At 36.7% G+C, this 20,069-nt stretch overlaps 1 pseudogene; it reads right to left on the bottom strand.

Annotated features, from left to right (window-relative positions):
• Positions 1–46: 46 nt before the first annotated feature.
• LOC110705228 lies at positions 47–19,830 on the bottom strand (annotated as a pseudogene).
• Between the last annotated feature and the right edge of the window lie 239 nt (positions 19,831–20,069).

The following is a 20,069-nucleotide window of genomic DNA, read 5'->3' as shown; positions in this document are numbered from 1 at the left end:
GTTATTGAAGTATCACAATGCATTCCTTTTGTATCCACTGTCGATATTATCTAGAATTTGGTTGTGCTCTTGGTCCATTCATACAAGTTTCACAAAGAATTTCAAATGTGGAAAGTAACCTCCTCAGGCCTCCCTCATAGCAAATCTTTACAAGCATTTATATCAGATCTCACTAATCTAATACGAGTATAAGTTACATTTTGTACTGGTTAAAAAATCTTCCAAAATAATTACACTCTGATGAACCTAGTTTGTGCTTCCCGGCCCATAGTGCTTGAATGTGATTTTATAAAATGAAGGTCGGATTAAGAAGCTGATCAATTTTAAGTGTCTTCCTTCAATCAAGGGGACTGATTTCTCATTCTCAATATTTTGCACTCTTAAGCATTGCTTTCCTCCTCCGCCTGAAATTAAAAGAAGTTGAAGCGCGCGCTGATACGTCTTGGCCCTAGAGAGCCAACAGATCTCCGGAATTTTCCTTGTCTAGCCGGTGTCAAGCTATAATCCCGATCTTTCATTTTCTGCAGCTCCTCTGTCGCCAATTCAGCCTCATTCTCTGCCTTTTTCATCCTACGTACCCTCCTCTTCCTTCAGCTTCAGTTCTTCGATATTCCTCTCTGCTACAACAGTTTTCACCTTCATTCTTTCTCATCAGCCATCCATGCTTCTGCCCATGCATTTGCTGCTGCTGCCACTTTCTTGTCTGTAAGAGTTCTCTAGCTTTGGCTGCACATCCCGTTAAATATTCATACTCAAATTTCGATATCTTGATGGTAGAATTTTTCTTGGAAGCCCTTTCTCTTACTACAGTTTCTGCCAGAGCATTTGCTTCTCTTAATTTAAGTGCTTCAAGCTCTTCTATCACAGCTTCTAGCCTCTTTTCATTTTCATTTGTTTCTGACTCCCTGATGTTGTTTGTCAGTTGTCCCTCCTCTTTCCTCGCCTCCTCCTTTTCTTTCTCCAACTTCTCTAAAGTAACCGAGAAACTTGGTAACATCAATTTCGCCTCTTCCTCAGATGCTCTGGCACCCTCTAACCTGTCTTTGGCTTTAATAAGCTTCAACTTCAACTTCTTTATACACAGCTCATTTTCTAGCTCCCATTTTCTCAATATTTCTCTTCTCACTTGTAGTGTTTATCAGTTCATTCCTGATAACATCCACACTTCCCATAAGTTCTATTTCACCTTCCTTGATAACCTCCAACTCCTTTGCTCCCTCCAAATCTTTTCTGACCGACTGCAACCCCAATTTCTTCTTCATCCTTGGGGCTTCTATAAATCTTATTATCAATCTCCTTGATCAAATTCAGCTCATACTGCAATGCCTCGACATCTCTATTAGTAAGTTGTAACAACTTTTTTTATATCTTCCATTTTCTCAACCTCATTTCTCAAAGCACTGATCTTCTTCCTGCTTTCTTCAATCAGGAATGAATATCTTTCTGTTTCTTCTTTCCTCTAAGCCTCGATTTCTGCAAGTTCTTTCCTGGCCTGAATCTGAGCCAGCTCAACCAGCACCTCCTCTTCGTTAGCTTCTTCAATCTCGCCCGGCCCCTCATTCTCTCAAACACTACGCGTGTAAGACTTCAGTCTCAAGTAAGCACAATCTGCTTCTTTCTCCGCCATGAACTTCTCCCTGACTGCACACTTGATCTCAAGCTTAACCTTGCTGTGTTCGCGCTTCAAAACTTCAACTTCCCTCGCCACCTGTTCATACTGACCATTCTCTTCTTGCACAAGCTTTCCTCAACTCGTACTCCCTTCTTATACTCTCTAGCTCTCAGTTTTGATTCTTCTATCCTCAAGTTGAGCTCCCTAACTAGTTTCTTAGCCTTCAGAAGTTCAAACTCAACTTCGGATATTTCTGACTTACTGTTATCCTGTTCGCTTTGATTTGGCTAATCCCACTCGTTGCAACATGAAGCTCTGGAGCCTTTGAAGTTTTCTGCAGCGAAATTCATCACCAACAAAGTGGTAAATACAATGAGTTATTTTTACTTTATATATATAATGCTTAAAATGTGGTGATCCTGGATCGGTTCTCATAACCCCTTCTGGTGGCTCATTTGCACCAAAACAAAATAAGTTAGTACAATGCTTAAAATGTGAAATAATATACCTCAAAGTTTGATGATGCATCATATTGAGGCTTCTTAATTACTTGTACTTGATTAGCCCTTCCTCCATACATGTCAATGGCTGCTTTGACTGCCCCAACTTTTCTACCATTTTGGAACTCTCTCTTATCCATTTCAACTATAAAAGGAATAATCTGTATTCAGTGACATAAACCCATCATCTGAATATCAGTATATTCCACAAAATCTCAAATTTTTTTGGCTCATCTTCCACCAAATTTGTGTTGCAGAGAAAAGCCACAAAATTTGTTTAGTAGAAGATAAAAATTTGAGGAACCAAAAGATTAGAGGACAAATTGTTTGGTTGTTATTGTAACAAGTACAGTAGTGTCAAATGCCAGCAATTTAAACATTGTTTTTCCATGAGAACTTTATTTATTTTGACATTTTTATTGTAGTGGGACGTATATGAGGCTATGAGCTCTCCTTTTCAATGCTTTTAAAGATTTTGGTATTTGGTGGTAATATAGAATTGATTAAACAATTTAGGGCTCGTTTACTTCAACTTCAGTTCAGTTTAGTTATTTTGCTAATTAATTTGTAAAATATTTTAGTTCAATTCAGTTTAGTTCAGTTCTCAGCTGAAATAAACAGGCCCTTAATCTAGTTTGTGACTCTGTGTTGTGGCTGCGGTAAAGCGAGCTTCTGATGTCATTATTATAGTATATTTATCACCCCTTTTTGTGCATTATCATTTCTTAGAGAAGACAAAGGATAACTTTCCAAGTCTTTTTTTAATTTTACTCTGTATATGTATATGTTTTTCCTGACATTAATATCTAGTTTGATTAAACTACTTAAACGATTTTAAATATTATTGTAATATTGCAAATTAGTAAAAGGTTGGAGTATAGAATACATGTATATTTATTGCAATGTTTATTTTAGCATATTCATTTTAAACAATAGTAAAGATATGCTCTTTTTTAATATTATTTTAGTAAATATTATTTATGTTAATATATATTTGATACGAATATATTGTTTATTTATAAATTTACATTGTGAGATAAACTAAGATTTAATTGCTTTATTTAGAAGCTATTAATTAGGCAAGAATAGAAATCAAATAAAGAGAGACACGTGACAAGGTGTGGAGTGAGTGGTCTCTGTTTTAGTATAGATAATGATGATGATTTTATTAATACAAATGAAAATCTTATATTAAATGATTTAATTAAATATTATATATTAAATATTATTAAAAGTTAGATTGTATATCAAACTTTTAATTAAAATTGCTTGTATATCAAACTTCTGATTCATGAAAGGGATTCTTTTGTTAAGTTAGAGTGGTCCTTTGCTATGTTATTACGGGGAAGTATCAATCCAAAACAGCAGTTGGGACAAGCCGGTCAAGCGCGTGGCAAAAGCAGTAATAAACAGCAACTTCGAGGGCAAAACCAACATTTCCTGAGCAAAAAGTAGACAAAATTTGAATGGTTGTCCACGTGAATTTAATTGTTGTCCACGTGAATGGATGAATTACATTACTTGAATGGAGAAATACATTACATTATTTGAATTGTAAAATACAATACTCGGAATAAAACGACGCACGTTGTCCTCAAACTTCAGCAAAATTACGTAATTTGACACGGGCTGGACGTTGTTGTCCCAACCCCTGTTTTAGATCTATCATGACCCATGTTATTTCACCCCCATTGCTTTCTTTTTAGGTGAGTTTGATTTATATTAGCTATGTTAGTTGGAATAGCTCATTACACCTCACAAGCTTTTGTCAAATTACCTGATTATGTTGTCATGTAAGCCCCTAAGCCTGAGTCTCAAGGACAGGTCAGTTTTTGTGATCTGATTAACTAATGTGTGGATTAGGCCGCTGTTTACAGTAAACCTGATTATTACTGTTGTTTTTGACATTTTGTCCTTATTTAGATCTACTTTATGAAAATCAACTAAAATTAGTGACAATCAATGTGTATTTTGTAAGACATGAGTGAATTTGTATAATAATGATATGTATTCTTAGACTTTGGACTGATTTCTTCTCATGTTAATTAAGACTCTAAATTTCTTTTTTGGGTCTTTGTTAAGTAATCCTGTTGCAGCAAACGTTGAGTTATCGTCTAATAGTAAATTATTCAGAAGTTTTTTTGCATAAATTTTTAATTTACTAGGTAATCCTGTATTTTGTTATATAGTCCGGCAAAACAGAACCTGATACTGTTATGGAAGTATTTTGTAACACATTAGAGTTTGAGGGACTACACTTTTTAACCTTTTGTGATATTCAACCATAGATTCCTTATTTTTAAGAAATATATTTTATGGAATTTTTGTATATATTTGAGTAATTAATTAATTTTTATTTTTATTCATCTAAAAAGACTATAGCTTATATGACTTGTTGTATGCTTTTGAATTTTTAGAACTTTTTTTATATCTATACTAGTTTGTGAGTCATCAACCCGAAATCAACTTGGTCAAACTACCCTGAAACCAACTTGGTCAAACTAAGTGATAAATGAAATTGATAAATGAAATTGCTACTAAGTTATAACATTTACAAACATATACACTTATTTCTCTCTCATACTAGCAATACTTTAAATTATAAAAAAAATCCTATTTTAGACTCTACCCTATAGAAATCAACTTGGTCAAACTACCCCGAAACCAAACCCCACCCCTTCCCCGACCCCGAAACAAGGTAGGCACGACACGTAACTGTGCGTGCCAGGCCGTGGGCCACAAAAATGTATGTTACCCTAGGTTCAACGCGGGCTCCGCCGAGCAGGCCAGCTTGAAAGGAAATGCCATGCAATCTGTCGAGTTATATCTATACTAGAGTCGACGCGGGCTCCGTCGAGCCGGGCCAGCTCGAAGCACGGCGCGAGGTAGGCACGACACGTTACTCTGCGTGCAAGGACATGGGCCCGGCCTGAGCCACACTTTCAAATTTCAATATGGAAGAAATTTGAATAAACCGGTTGGAGTACATTTATCCCCAATTATAATCCCGAAATCTCAAGCAGAGGGTAAAGATGGCACAGGGCCGAGCCAGCGCGAAGCACGACACGGGCACGAGGTTAGGGTAAACGCGGGCTCCGCCGAGCAGGGCCAACTTGAAAGGAAATGCTATGCAATCTATCGAGTTATATCTATACTAGGGTCAACGCGGGCTTCGCCGAGCCGGGCCAGCTCAGCTCGAAGCACGGCGCGAGGTAGGCACGACACGTACAACACCCCCCTAGACCCGAAACTACCCCGAAATCAATAGGGAGAGGGGTTGTTTCGGGGATCGGGGAAGGGGTAGGGAGTTGGTTTCGGGGTAGTTTCGGGTCAAGGGGTGTGGCCGCCGTCGGGGGAAGAGAGGAGGGTGGTGGCCGCCGTCGGTGGAAGAGAGGAGGGTGGTGGCCGCCGAAGGTATCAATGATCAACTTTTGCCCTGCTTGAGATTTTGGGATTACAATTGGGGATAAATGTACTCTCCTTGAGATTTCGAGATTATAATTGGGGATAAATGTACTCCATCACATTTAATTTAGACATTTGACTATGAAATTAACAGGGCGAAATTTAAGAAATTCTCACAATTTTAAACCCTAATTTGTTGAGAATTTCCTGAATTTGAGATTGATAAAGAAATTCAACAATTGCATGTCCGTAGAAGTAGAGTAGTGCGAGAAGATCGGAGAGATTTGAATGAACCGGTTGGAGTACATTTATCCCCAATTATAATCCCGAAATCTCAAGAATACGAATTTAATGTACTCTAGTCAACACGTGTAGTTTTTTTTCATGTAAAAAATTACTATATTTTACTCTCGACCCAACCCCTTCTCCATCGGAAGTCAATAAAGGGGGTGGAATTTCAGGCGGTGAGAATATAGGGTGGTGGTTCGATTCGGAGGGGTTCAAGGTGGGAGTGTGATGGCCGGAAAAGGGATGGGAATAAGTAAAAAAATTAACAAATCAATAATTTAACAACAACAATCAACAAATCAATAATTTAACAACAACAATCAACAAATCAATAAAAAAAATCTAAAAAAATACCTCGGAGGCTACTGAACAGTGCACACCGCCGCTAGAAGAAAATTGCAGAGAGGCACCTAGCCCCCTAGGGGAGTCTGAACGGACTCTCGTCTCTAAAAAGACAATTTTGCAGTGCATTGGAAAGTAAAGAAAATCAAAATCATCAACATACACTATTTATCTTCTCTCTTAGCAATCGGAATCGATCTCGGGACAACCTACTCATGCGTGGCAGTTTGGCAGCGTGGATATGTGCAAAAATTGGGAAGGGGCAGGAAGAACTGTTGAACTGAAATGAGCTGAACTAAACTAAACTGAAAATAATCTAATGATGATGTTGATGAATATCTTTTTAGTTTTTCTGAGCGGCTGCACAAGCACTTCATAGGACAGGGGACAGGAAGAATTGCTTGGAAAGAAACAGGTTGGAACTGTTTTACCCTAGAGGAAAGCGCCAACTCTATGGCTTCCAAGCTAAGAAGGATATGGGCCTTATGAATTTAATCGTCATTGTCAGTTCAGTTCAGCTCCACCAATCAGTTCAGTTCAGTTCAGTTCCTAATTTCCTTCTCTCATAAAATATTCATTTCAGTTCAGCCCCAATCAGTTCAGTTCAGTCCAGTTGTTTCCATTACGTAATGATTGGGTTTGACAACTAAAAAATGCTAATAGCAAGACTTGAACTTGAGACCAACAAGTTTTATTATCTTAGCCATTTATTTATTGTGCTTTTCTGTCCAACAAAATTATAGTTAATTTAGATAAATAATTAGTGTTTTATTATACTATTTGTTTCCATTATGTAATGATCATAAGACGAATTAACAACTTAAATTTTGAAGTTTGAAAAACTCTATTATTTTTCAAATTGATGAAATATAATAATTTTAATTTTCTAATAGTCAATAGTTTTTGAATGTCTATAAATATATCATAACATACTCCGTATAATATATTGAATATGGTTCTCAATACAAATCTTTTTTCAACTTATGATGGAATTTCAAGATGATTATCATGATACTAAGAAAAAACAGTCGAACTTAATTAACAAACTAAACAAGTACAAACTAGCAACCTGGGGCATCGGGCCACACACTAGTTAAAGTGAATTAAATTAAAGTTTCAAAACTCTCCATATCCAAGACTTTCAATGGTCACATATTCACGTTCACCCACCCTAATCTTCCTATATATACTCAATAATGTTGAAATCAAAGATTCACATATAACTTAGAGAGTTTCCAGAAAAAAAAATGGAGAGTTCAAGTAAAGAAGCAGATTATAGTGAGTGTGAGTCTGAGATAGAAGAGTGTTCTGAAAAACCTTACAAAGATCTGATAGATGGGAAGTGCAAATTAAGGTTTTCAGATGCGGGTTTTAGGTGCCCATATTGTCAGGGAAAGAAAATAAGACACTACAATTTCAAGAGTCTCTTGCAACATGCCCATGGTGTTGCAAGAGGTTCTTCAAAGCGACGTGTTAAACAGAAAGCGCAACATCTTGCTCTGGAAAAAAATTTGAAGGAAAATGAAAACCAGTTGAGCCGTTAATTTCAGTTTTATTGAGAAAAGATTAAGGCCTTTGTTTTGTTTTAAGGCTTCTAGATATTTGCGATTAATTTTGCACATCGGCACTCGGCATATGATCATGTACTCGAACAACTGTTTTTTAAATTCATCAATTTACTTTCAGTTTTTATAGTTTTTTACGTAATTTGATTAGAATGTCTTGAATTTTTTAAATTTTCTGATTTTTATTTTTATTGTAATCGTTGACTTTCTATTATGCACTAAGGCTATTTAAATACAAAGAATACAACAATAATCTAGGCTAAGAATAACAACTGATAATCCTAAAATACATTAGACTAGGCGTGATACTAGGCCATGATACACGGCTGACTATACAAAACAGAATATCCTTAATTGCTATGATTAAGGATGATCATAAAGCTAAAGATACACTTTACAAAAATTATTAAAGAGATAAATCAGAATATATATCTTTCAAAAGTTGCAAATAAGGGGCTGGTTGGTAAAATTCGTTAAGTTTCAATAGTCTGTTTGGTTCTTGTTGTTTGTGGTCCTTTTGATGGTGGTCGATTCCAAGTTGGATTTGGACCATTAATTACCGGGTTAATTAAAACAATTTCATTTTTGGCTTTTGATGGATTTTGGGTCTGTCATGGAAGCTTGAGGGTGATTGGCATGATTTTTGTGCTTTGAAGTTGGGAGATTGAGCCAAGAAGAAGAGAAGAAAAGAAAGAAAAAGGGAAAAAAAAAAAAAAAAAAGGAAGAAGAAAAGCCGCAGCCCAAACAAGCAAGCCCAGCTGCCTAGGCACTTTCTCCTCCTTTTTCAAACTGATAATATTACTGAATAATAATTCTTCTTTTTCAAATCTAACTTCTTACGCTGAATACTAATATCCACTGCTTAAGGGTGGTCTAGTCTACCTGTTTTTTTCACCTACTAGAGCTTCAATTCAAATCCATCAACTACAAAGAAATTTCCGACCTAAGCTGAAATTAATTATGGTCTACAAGTCAAGTAAGCATTAGTTTGATGGACACTAAGTTAAACTCTTGGCAGCAGTACAAATTAACAAGTCTACTGTCTAATCATCAACAACAAAATCTTGAAATTTTTTAATGATATCAAAATAAGCGGCAGCACATGATTGAGCCACTTCAAGGGATTGTTTAGTGGATTGGTATGGGAAATCAAGAGCTCATAGACTACTTCAAAGGTTATGCAGCCATAAGAGCCAAACACTCGTACGGCCCTAAGGGGCATCTGCTTGCATTTCTTCATCATCATCATCATCATCATTCACATTATTCTCTTCTTCTTCCCGAGCACTTGAAAAAGCATATCTAGAAGCATTTCGCCTTGCTATATCTTTATGTTGAGCCCTCAAATCCTATGTACGCTCCTCAAATACTACATTCTCATGAACATCATCATCCATCTTATTCACCAAACCTCTCATCTCACTACCAACCATAAAAAGTTAATCAGCTAAATCCAATTCTACATCATCCAATTCGCAATCGCTTTCGGACTTTACACCTTTCCCCTTCTCCTCTCTACTAAACCTCCCTGAAATTGCACCTTTCCCCTTCTCTTCTCATTTCAACCTTCTCGTTACACAGATTTCTCACCATGGCCTTCAAAGAAACTTGTGACTTTTCAAGCGTGGGTCACCAGTCAATGTCACCGGAACTCCGGCGACGATGAACCTCATGACGTGAGTCTTCCAATTGGTAGTCACGGATCCCAATTTCTCTAACCATTGAATTCCAAGTATCACTTCGGCATTTCCCAAGGACAAGGGTAGGAAATCCTCCGTGATCGTAACACCTCCATCAAGCTTAATCACCACCTTCCTACACACCCCACGCCCTTTCTCCGTGTCTCCATTTCCGAGAGCCACCCTGAATTCCCCACTCCCACACACTTCTAGTGGTAGTTCCGACACTAGTTGTGCAGAAATGAAGTTATGAGTTGCTCCCGGGTCGATCATCACTACTATGTGTCGCCCCTTGACTTCACCACCTAACTTCATAGTTTTTGGGGTTGAAAGACCCACCACCGAACACAAGGATACTTCAATGGCAGGTTCACTAGGCTCCCACACTTTACTTTCTTCATCCACCTCAACACCATCTCTTTCTTCTTCTCCGGCAACCATGAGTGTGAGCTCCTTCCGTTTGCAACGGTGGGCCACACCCCACCTCTCGTCACATCGGAAACAAAGCCCCTTTGCTCTCCGGTCTTGCAGTCGACGGGTGGTTCCCACGGCCTTGCTTGCGGCAGAGGAACCAGGTTGTCCCAAGTTCACTGAACCTTAGGATGACTCTGGGGCCTTAGGCCAATTCTTTGGGCCCAAACTAATTGGCAGCCCATATTTTCTAATTAGCCCACCTTCTACTCCACTCTTCTCTACTGCTAGCACTTGCACCAACGACATTCGAACTTCTCCTCCAACCTCCACCTCCTTTCCGCAATTGGGCAACTCGATTTCTCTCCTCCATTCCTCACCGCCATCTCCATCGCTTGGTCGAGGTTGTAGGGATGTAACAACCGCATCTCAGCCTTTGATATCATCCCGTAAGCCGTTGATGAATTGGAAAAACGTCAAGCTCTCCGAAATGTCCTCCAATGGAAACGCCATCTCGATGAACCTCCGCCGGTAATCCTCCACGGTGGTGGCCTGAACCACCGCCAGCCACTGTTCATGGAGTGAGCCGGCATTATGAGAAGTGCAAATATTACTTATGGAGACAATCGTGCCAAGACCATTAGCTACAAGTACCGCTACTGCATTCTTGACTTGAATGCACCTATTACACGTGTTACAAAAAAAAAATTACATTTAATTAAAACTTATCTTAAGAATTCTAACCTCTCCTTAATAGAGCCATAGAGTTGGTAACAAGCCTTACGTTTTCCCGTATGCTAAGCACTCTATCTTGCTCAAATCGTATGCGAATGAAGGACCGCAAAACTCACAAGTCGATGAAGAACAACCCTCACATATATTTACAATAATATGTACAACCATCCCATTTTCTAATTCGGATGAAGGACCGTATGTAACTATTTCTACACTATATTTACAACCATGTCTTTGGCTTCATGCTCTTGAAGAAATGAGCAAATATTACTTGCTCTTTTGTAAACAATTGATATTTAGGGGGTGGGGTAAGGGGCACTTTTAAGATCATGTCAAATGACATTTGGTTACTCTAGTGTTATTTGTGCCTTTGTGCATCTCTGCACTTATATCCAGTTTTTATAGCTTAAGTTGATGAACTTCAAATGTATGTGATGTTAAATTAACATTCAAAGATGGGAAGAAAGGAGAAAAGGATTGGATCCGTGAAATGCTATTTTGTAAACACAGATATGTGTCCAAGAGAAGTAAGATCTATGTTCATGCATCTGGATACCCTACCTAGATTGTCCAAGTATGCAATCAGGTATAATGCTTCAAAAGTTTGTCCAATATGATCATTATAATTTTTTCTAACTGAATAATGCAAAACGTGATGTAAGTGGACTTTCTACTAATAAATTTAACCAAATACTACTACTTGTTCAAAGGATCAGTTTGTGACAAATTTCATCACTTCCCTCGGTCTTGATATTATCCACCAGATTTTGATCATCAATAAAATCGATTATATCCTTAGATTTTTCAGCTGATAAAACCAAACCAATCCAGATGTTGTGCTCACCGAATACTTTCAACATTATCCTATAATCAACCTTCTACTATTTGAATGATAAAATGTCACGCCGTGACCATATATGTATTTGTTATATTTGCTACAGAAGGAGAAGTTAGAGGAGGATTTGAAGGAGAAAAATAGGCTGGAAGCAATGTTGCTTGATTCCAGGAGAAGGTTGGAAGTTTTCGGTGAGCATCAGCATCTGAATTGGTTTTATCAGCTGAAAAATATGAGGATATAATCGATCCTGTTGATGATCAAGATCTGGTGGATAATATCAAGACTGAGAGAAGTGATGAAATTTGTCAACAAGGATCAGTAAAACCAGTAGTTAACAGAGGAAATGATGTCACAAACTGATCCTTTGGACAAGCGGTAGTATTTGCGTACATTTATTAGTAGAAAGTCCACTAATATCACGTTCTGCATTATTCAATTTAGTTGGATAATCTAGGTAGGGTATCCAGATGCATGAACATAGATCTTACTTATCTTAGACACATATCCGTGTTTACAAAATAACATTTCACGGATCTAGTCATTCAATCCTTCTCTCCTTTCCCCCCATCTTTGAATGCTAATTTAACATCACATACACACGAAGATCATCAACTTAAGCTACATAAACTGGATAGAAGTGCAATAAAAAGAAAGAAAAAGAGAGAAAAATGCGAAAACTAAAGTGTATGTATGAATTGGTCTATGATACTCAGTGTATGTTGTTCGATGCATGATGTTTGTAAAGGATCAATTAAGCGTCACTTGATTGACATACATAAAAATACCTTCAGATACCACACGAATACAATTCAACAAGAGCAAATAGGTCCATACTTCAAAATTAGGTGGTAACTAATGCTATTTGTCTTAAAGTTCTAATGCACAAAGTGTAATATGAATATGCAACACCCAAGTAATAGAAAATAGCAGCCATCAATCATATATGCAGATATGCAGGGGTAATTTGCCTAAATAAACTCAAATGAAGGAGTATAAATTTCGACACCACCTCCCCATAAAACGGACTAAACCAAAAATTAAAATTAAATCATAAATCATATATATCATTTCCAGCTAACTAAGCCAGCATAAAACGCATAATTCAGCTAACTAAACCAGCATAAAACACATAATCTAGCTGAAATCAACAGAGCAAAAAATTCGGATATGATTTAATACAACAAAAAAAACTAACATATATCACCCATTTGGACCAATTAGAAAACAGAGGCAATTCTAATTAAAATAAGCTTTTTTATTTTTACTATATTAGAAAGGTATGCAACTAAGTAAAATAGGCTTCTTCTTACTATATTAAAAAGGCATGCAACCCCTTAAAAAATAGAAAAAGTATGTAACTAGGATCTAAAGATCTCCACTATGAAGTATGCAAGCTAACCCAAATTCCATAGAAATGTTCATGTTTGGTCATACCACCACTACGTCTCCGTTTGAGTCACGATTTCGGCACCGTGTCAACCTATTTCACGGGGTCCCCACTCCCGCCGAACGGCGACATTGAACCGATTTCGTTCCTCGAGACGGTCCACGCAAGCGGTAGTACCGAAGTGCCACATGCTCATACCACAACTACGCCTCCGTTTGAGTAACGATTTCGGCACCGTGTCAACCTAATTCACGGGGTCCCCACTCCCGTTGAACAGCGACATAGAACCAATTTCGTTCCTTGAGACGGTCCACGCAAGCGGTAGTGAGCATGTTTGTAAAGGATTAATTAAGCGTCACTTGATTGACATACATAAAAATACCTTCAGATACACATAAAACGGACTAAACCAAAAATTAAAATTAAATTGTAAATCATATATATCATTTCCAGCTAACTAAACCAGCATAAAACGCAAATAGACCGAATACTCCTCTGACTTGTAAATTAAACTGCACTGAAATATAAACAAGTCAAGCTAAAAAATTAGACTTGGGTAGGTTTATTGATATCGTACCACTTAATTATCATCCTTATGGGGTAAATTACTCATTCAAGTGTTACAAACTGAGCCCAATTTGTAAAGATGCTGCTGAATGCTGCTGAATAAAGACAATTGTAATCCTACTTTTATATTTAGTTTTCTTTGTTCTCCGACACGATACGACGCTCAACACGGCTCTAGAAAAACGTCGGAAAATAAGTGTCGATATCCGGTTCACCGTTGACCCAATTATCTACTTTGTAATTTCAGACCTAATTTAGACCAAAAACCTATATTTAAAGTTTATAAAATGGAGGACACCTACAAGCAATAAAACGATGGGGCTTATTGAAACCTGAGAGGTGTTTTTCCACAGTGGATATATCCACCATGGGCCCATGGCTGACATGGCAGCTATTTCACGAGAGCGAAGAAAGAGAAAGAGGGAAGACAGCTTTAGTGTTGTATTTTATTGATGTTGGGGCATGGAAATTGAACTAGATTTAATTCTCATATTCACTACATTTAATTGAATGGTGGGGTAAAACAGAAGTAGGCCATGTGGCTTTTTATGAAGTTTTTTTTATTTATATTTTTACCATGTATTTTTTTTATTTTCCATGTATAATACTTCATCCGTTTGGAATTAGTTGCAACATGGGTGTGGGCACAGAGATTATGGAAAAGGGAGTTAGTGGGTTTTAGTCCCCACGACCCGCGTAGGGTATGAGATTTAGACAAAGAAGCCCTTGTATAATGAAAAGGGAGTGTTGGTCCCCACATGGAGAACTTTTGGTATATTATTAGGAAAAACTTACTAGTTAGTGATGTCGCAACTAAACAAAACATCCATTTTAGGGAAGTGTTGCATCTAATTCCAATTGGAGGAAGTATCATTAATGCTTGTACTTGCGCTCACATAAAGGGAAGATACAGAACCTAGTATGAAGAAACGATTTTATATCCTATCTTTAAGGTCGTATTTGGCTAAAATGATCAAGAAGATCAGTAGGTAGAAAACTATTGTTGCTCATATACTAGGCTCATTGTCGCTCTTGTTTGTATATATTTTTTTGTTTTGGCTACTTTGACCAAGGATCCTTGTAAGTAACTCATCAGGTAACAACTACACCTACTTCTACCTTAAAATCATTGTTTTTAAGGTCGTATTTGGCTAAAATGATCAAGAAAATCAGTAGGTAGAAAATTGTTGTTGCTCATATAGTCATATACTAGGCTCATTGTTGCTCATTGTCGCTCTTGTTTGTATATATATTTTTGTTTTGGATACTTTGACCAAGGATCCTTGTAAGTAACTCATCAGGTAACAACTACACCTACTTCTACCTTAAAATCATTGTTTTTATTGGAGCTTGTGCCCATCTTATTGTTTTTCAAATTGTACAATTTTTAAATAATATGAATGTCCGGATACTTTATATGGTAGCTGTATCTAGGTACGTCGAAGTGTTGGCCAAAATTTTGGAGTGGAGTGTTGATCCTTTGACAGTCAGACACGACATCCAAATCCGAGTCAGTGTAACAGAACTATATTCTTTTCTTGTAAAAGCAAAATAAACTATTCAGCCAAAAGCATAAACAAAAAAGCAGATAAAAATGAGAGCCATTTACCTGGGTAATACTCAAAACAGCATCAACATGAATGTCAGAGCCTTCTCTTCGGAAAACTGGGTCTTCTCTAACCTGGGGTGCAATTTTGGTAAGATCATTGCAGCAGCAGAACTAGCAATGGCAACAGTAGATACCAGGAGCAAGAATTATCAAGGATACCTTAATGACAACATAAAGATCACCTGGCCCGTATCCATCAGGATCAGCTCCACCACTTCTAGATACCTTCATTGTTTCATTATTATCCACACCTGTAAACACACCAAAATGTCAATATTGTTATGGAGCTGGTTTCACCAAAATGTCAATATTGGTATGGAGCTGGTTTCCACGACATAAAAAGAATGGATATTATCCAGCCTCAAGCTGGCTGCTTCTAACCCAGCATATAATCTCACACCACCAAAAGGAGACATGGAAAAGCCATAATGACATATAACTTTAAAATATAAATAAGCAACTTCTTGTGTTGATTTTGAAATACCAGCCTAGCTACTCCATCGAGAGAATTATAATACCACTAAAAACACAAACAAAGCTAGTTGCAATAATATATATAGGATTTGCAAGTACTTGATGCCACTGTCCATGTAAAGTCGGCTGTCACATGTAGGTTTGCAACATGGTGCAATCGCCTTTATCTGGGAGCTCCAGATTCATAATAACAGCAACGCCAATGATGAGCAATCAATCAAATAAAGAACAGGTGATATGAAAAAAATAGATATAAACAAATGGAAGAGATATACTTTTCCATCTCTCTCCTGAATTACGTGGAGAGATGCTTACAGATATATACATTGTAGCCTTCTTAGCTTGAATTACATATAGCACACAACCAACCCGCAATCCAAATTCCAAAAGCACATACTATCCACTAATTTGGAGACTCGCCGACTCGGCCAACAATAATCATAAATACCCCCCCACCCCCAATGGACCAAAAATTAAATAAATAAATAAAGAAAATAATAATGGATAGGGTCAAATAACATAATTAAAAGAAACAAATAACCAGCTACAAACAGAAACATGCATAATCTGCTAATTAAAAAAAAAAAAAAAAAAAACATACATATTATTCACCACTAACAAGAAATTTGATTGAATCTCGAAAATGGTTCACCACCAGATAGGAAAAAAAAAAAAAAAAACCAGCATTATAGTGAAGACATCCCAATTATGTATGAAGCTTTCAAGGTATGGACTGGTAATTCATCAGCAAAAAAAATGCTCTAAGAAGAAACTATTAATGACAAATACAGTATACAGCAGCATGAACATATTTAGTTGTAATGCAAAGACTACTTGAGAATATTGTTGCAATTATGTATGAAGCTTTCAAGGTATGGACTGGTATTTCATCAGCAAAAAAAAATGCTCTAAGAAGAAACTATTAATGACAAATACAGTATACAGCAGCATGAACATATTTAGTTGTAATGCGAAGACTACTTGAGAATATTGTTGCAAGTATTAACTATACATTTTGGCCTTATTGCTTGAATGATGGGTATCTAGTTATGTAGCAACAACTTAATTGCCCCATTTTTCAATTTCGTAGGATCTTACGATTCTGTGATCCAATTTTACCGATTCGATCCTACTCCCCTCATCGATCCAACCTGAGATCCTGATCCTAACAACCTTGGTTACAACTAAAACCTATTTCAACCGTTTTATCCAAATTCAAGCCGTTGGTGAATTAATACATATGAGAAGCTCGAATCTTTATGCATGATGGTTCGGGGGAGGGGGGGGGGATGTATTTCATGTTTTGGCTACATGATCATCTAACTTTAAGGAAGTTTTGCAGCCTACTGCAGAGTTCAAAAAAAAAGAGGGGAAGTAAGATGATAGCCAAGTAAAGAAAATGACACATTTCATATATCATAACAGAGATATATAATATTGGAGCAATGATACCACCAGACACCAAAAAAAAAAAAAAAAAAAAAAAAAAAAAAAAAAAAAAAAAAAACCTTATAGAAGATACATACCAAGCCAGATATATGACACATTTGGGCAAGCTCAGAGCAAAAACTGCGAGCAACGCCATCTTGCACATTGCGTGAAAAATTTATGCAGAACCAGTTGTTCACTGTTCCCCCGTTCACCATTTTCTGCCAAAAAGAAATATTAACGAAAGGGACTATTTTTGAACTATTTTCCAGTTATAACACGTATATCAAGATAACCAAAACATCCAAAATTTCCCTACACATGGCATTGTGGCCACCAAACTTCCACAATTACATATTCCATATCAATAATCATTAGACATGAGCATACCCAGGATGCAGGAAGAACACGTGCTTCAACACTAGCAAGCCACTCATCAATTTTAATCCCAAATTCTTGTGCATAAGGATCAGCATGGTAAGCATTGTGATGAACAGTCTGGATCAGCAACCAAATAGATCAATTATATAGTAATAACAATGCATTGCATCACACTCATTAGGAAAGTGCTGTCTGATAAACGCAAAAGATCACCTACACAAGCTTGCCAAACATTTGATGGTGACCACTTATAAGTAAAAGATACGCTCAAACACGTTAATAAGGTGACCACTTATAAGTGTTCTGAATTCATCCTCATGAACCCACAAAAAAGAAAAACAGCATAATAGTAGACAAGAAAAAAAAATTCAAGTTCTGAATTCATAATAATAATAATAATAATAATTAAAGCAAACGCATGCATAGCTTTCTCTCTGAGAGCTAATACTTCTTAAACGCATGCATGAAAAAAGTCTTTTTGGTTTATCTCTTGCAAGAGAATTTTCCTAGCGATCCCAGCATTATCCTAATCGAAAATCCAGAATTAATCTTATTATATAATCTTATTGTAAGCATGGGAAAAAAGTTACAAGCCATACCGCTAATAAGGGTAATCTGATCCCAAGCGCCCAAAACCTAATATTTTTTGCTGTGAATACTCCACAATCAACTACATTATTTTGCTTTGGATTATCTTCCACATATTTGATGGTCCAAGTTTTGTCAACAAACTTGAGTTTCATATGTTGTATACTATAATATTACAAGACTGATTACGGAATTTTGTTCATTATTAAAAGAGAATACCAAAAAATTGGATAAACGTTGGACGCATCAAGATTCAAGCATATTAACAATAATTTCATGAAGCAAAAAGCAAGAGATTCAATTGAGAATAAACTCAAACAAAACAGAAAAATGGCTTATATTACCTTCCAGGGGTAATCACATTCATTGAACTCAAAATAACCTTAAAATGTGATTAAAAAAAATTGAAAAAGACAAATCTCCACATAATAAACTTCTTGTACAGAAAGTGATTTATCCATACATTAGGAAATAGACTATTAATCAACCAGTGTAATACACGCATGTCAGTAATACAACAAACCTTGACCAAAGTCACACATAAACCCATCACAATAACATGAATTGAAAGGGTAACCAAGCAATCATTCAACATTCCAGAAAATACTCTTTCTACACTTGCCGTTGCAACGGATAGAGTTAGAACCAACTACAAAAGCAACTAACTTGATAATACAGTATAGCTAAAAGCCTAAAACACTAATAGTGAGCTTAGCACTGAACATATACAAATTCAAGGCAATCACTATATCCAATTGACCAATTCTAATATCAATTTCAAAAAATCAGAAATGCAATTATCCAAACGAATCCATTCCAAAAAAAATCAGAAACCCTAAGTTCTTAACCCCCTAATTTCATAGATTAAATATGAAATCATCAAATTTACTAGCCCATTGTCGATTTATAATATCAATTTCAAAGAAAAAAAAATCAGAAATTCAATATTATCAATTCCAAAATTAATCAGAAACCCTAACTCTCTAATTTGATAAATTTAATAACAGATCAACAATTTCAAAGAACATACACACTAATTGACTAGATTAAATAACACAAACAACTCAATTAAGCACAAAATCAATCCAACAAGTCAGCAATTAGTGTATAATACGAAATTAAAACTTGAAATCAAAGTTACCTAGAAGGCTGTAGGTGTGGAGGCAGTCCTGGAGTGCGGCTGTACGGTGGGCCGTGGGCGCTGGACGGTGGCTGGAAGGTGTGGCGCAGCGGAGGGGCGGTGGCTGGAATGTACGGCGGCAGGCGGCAGCGGTGTGGCGATTTCCGTGACTGTGTGAATCGTGAATCGTGAATCGTGAATCGTGAGATGTGAAGAGTGAGGGAGACGTGTGAATGTGAGTGAAGAGTGAGAATCGTGACTGTGTGAGACTAGTGACACGAAACGGTTTAGGCCCTATTCATATTTCAGCCCAATAGACAATGGACCAAACTCTGTAAATATAAGAAAATGAGCAAAATAACCCATAAAAACTAAAATCAGCAAAACTGCAAAAAAAAAAAAAAAAAAAAAAAAAAAAAAAAAAAAAATTGAATTTTTGATTATTGAAACGGGTTCTATATAGTCACGGTGTAACATTTTTAATTTTTCTTGAAGGAACAATGTGTGACACGTTAATACATACAGTACTCTGATGTTTAAAGTCTGATATCGTACCTTAGTAACAAATGCTTCTTTATCTATCTGCACTTCATAGATGCTCAACTCGAGGTCTGCAATTGTCTGAAACTTTAAGTTTTTGTAATGCAATGCAGTTTGTGACAATATTTTCTCTGTTATTAATTTATTATAAAAGAAATACTTCTCAATTTCTTGGTTCTGCATCTCCTTAAACTTGGTCGCCTCTTGAGCCCTAAAATGGAAGAAATACTTCTCAATTTCTTGGTTCTACATCTCCTTAAACTTGGTCGCCTCCTGAGCCCTGAAATGGAAGAAATACTTCTCAATTTCTTGGTTCTGCATCTCCTTAAACTTGGTCGCCTCCTGAGTAACATCCACAAGCACAGCGTTCTTACTGCTACTATCTACACCGGCAACAAGTTCTGCAACAATTTCTGAACTTTGGGGATTCGAGTAGACCCACCAACAAGGACAACATCATCAATATCACTCTTCTCCAATTTTGCATCCTTCAAACACTTTTCAACATGGTCCAAACAATCCATGAACAAAAATTGGTATGACCATCTAGTTGAATTCTTCTATATTGTTTGTTCTTGTAATGGCCTTGTGTGTTTACAT

This window comes from Chenopodium quinoa, unplaced genomic scaffold (assembly GCF_001683475.1).
Source record: "Chenopodium quinoa cultivar QQ74 unplaced genomic scaffold, ASM168347v1, whole genome shotgun sequence".
In the NCBI taxonomy this organism is placed as follows: Eukaryota; Viridiplantae; Streptophyta; class Magnoliopsida; order Caryophyllales; family Amaranthaceae; genus Chenopodium; species Chenopodium quinoa.
This window is presented reverse-complemented; position numbering and strand designations above follow the sequence as displayed.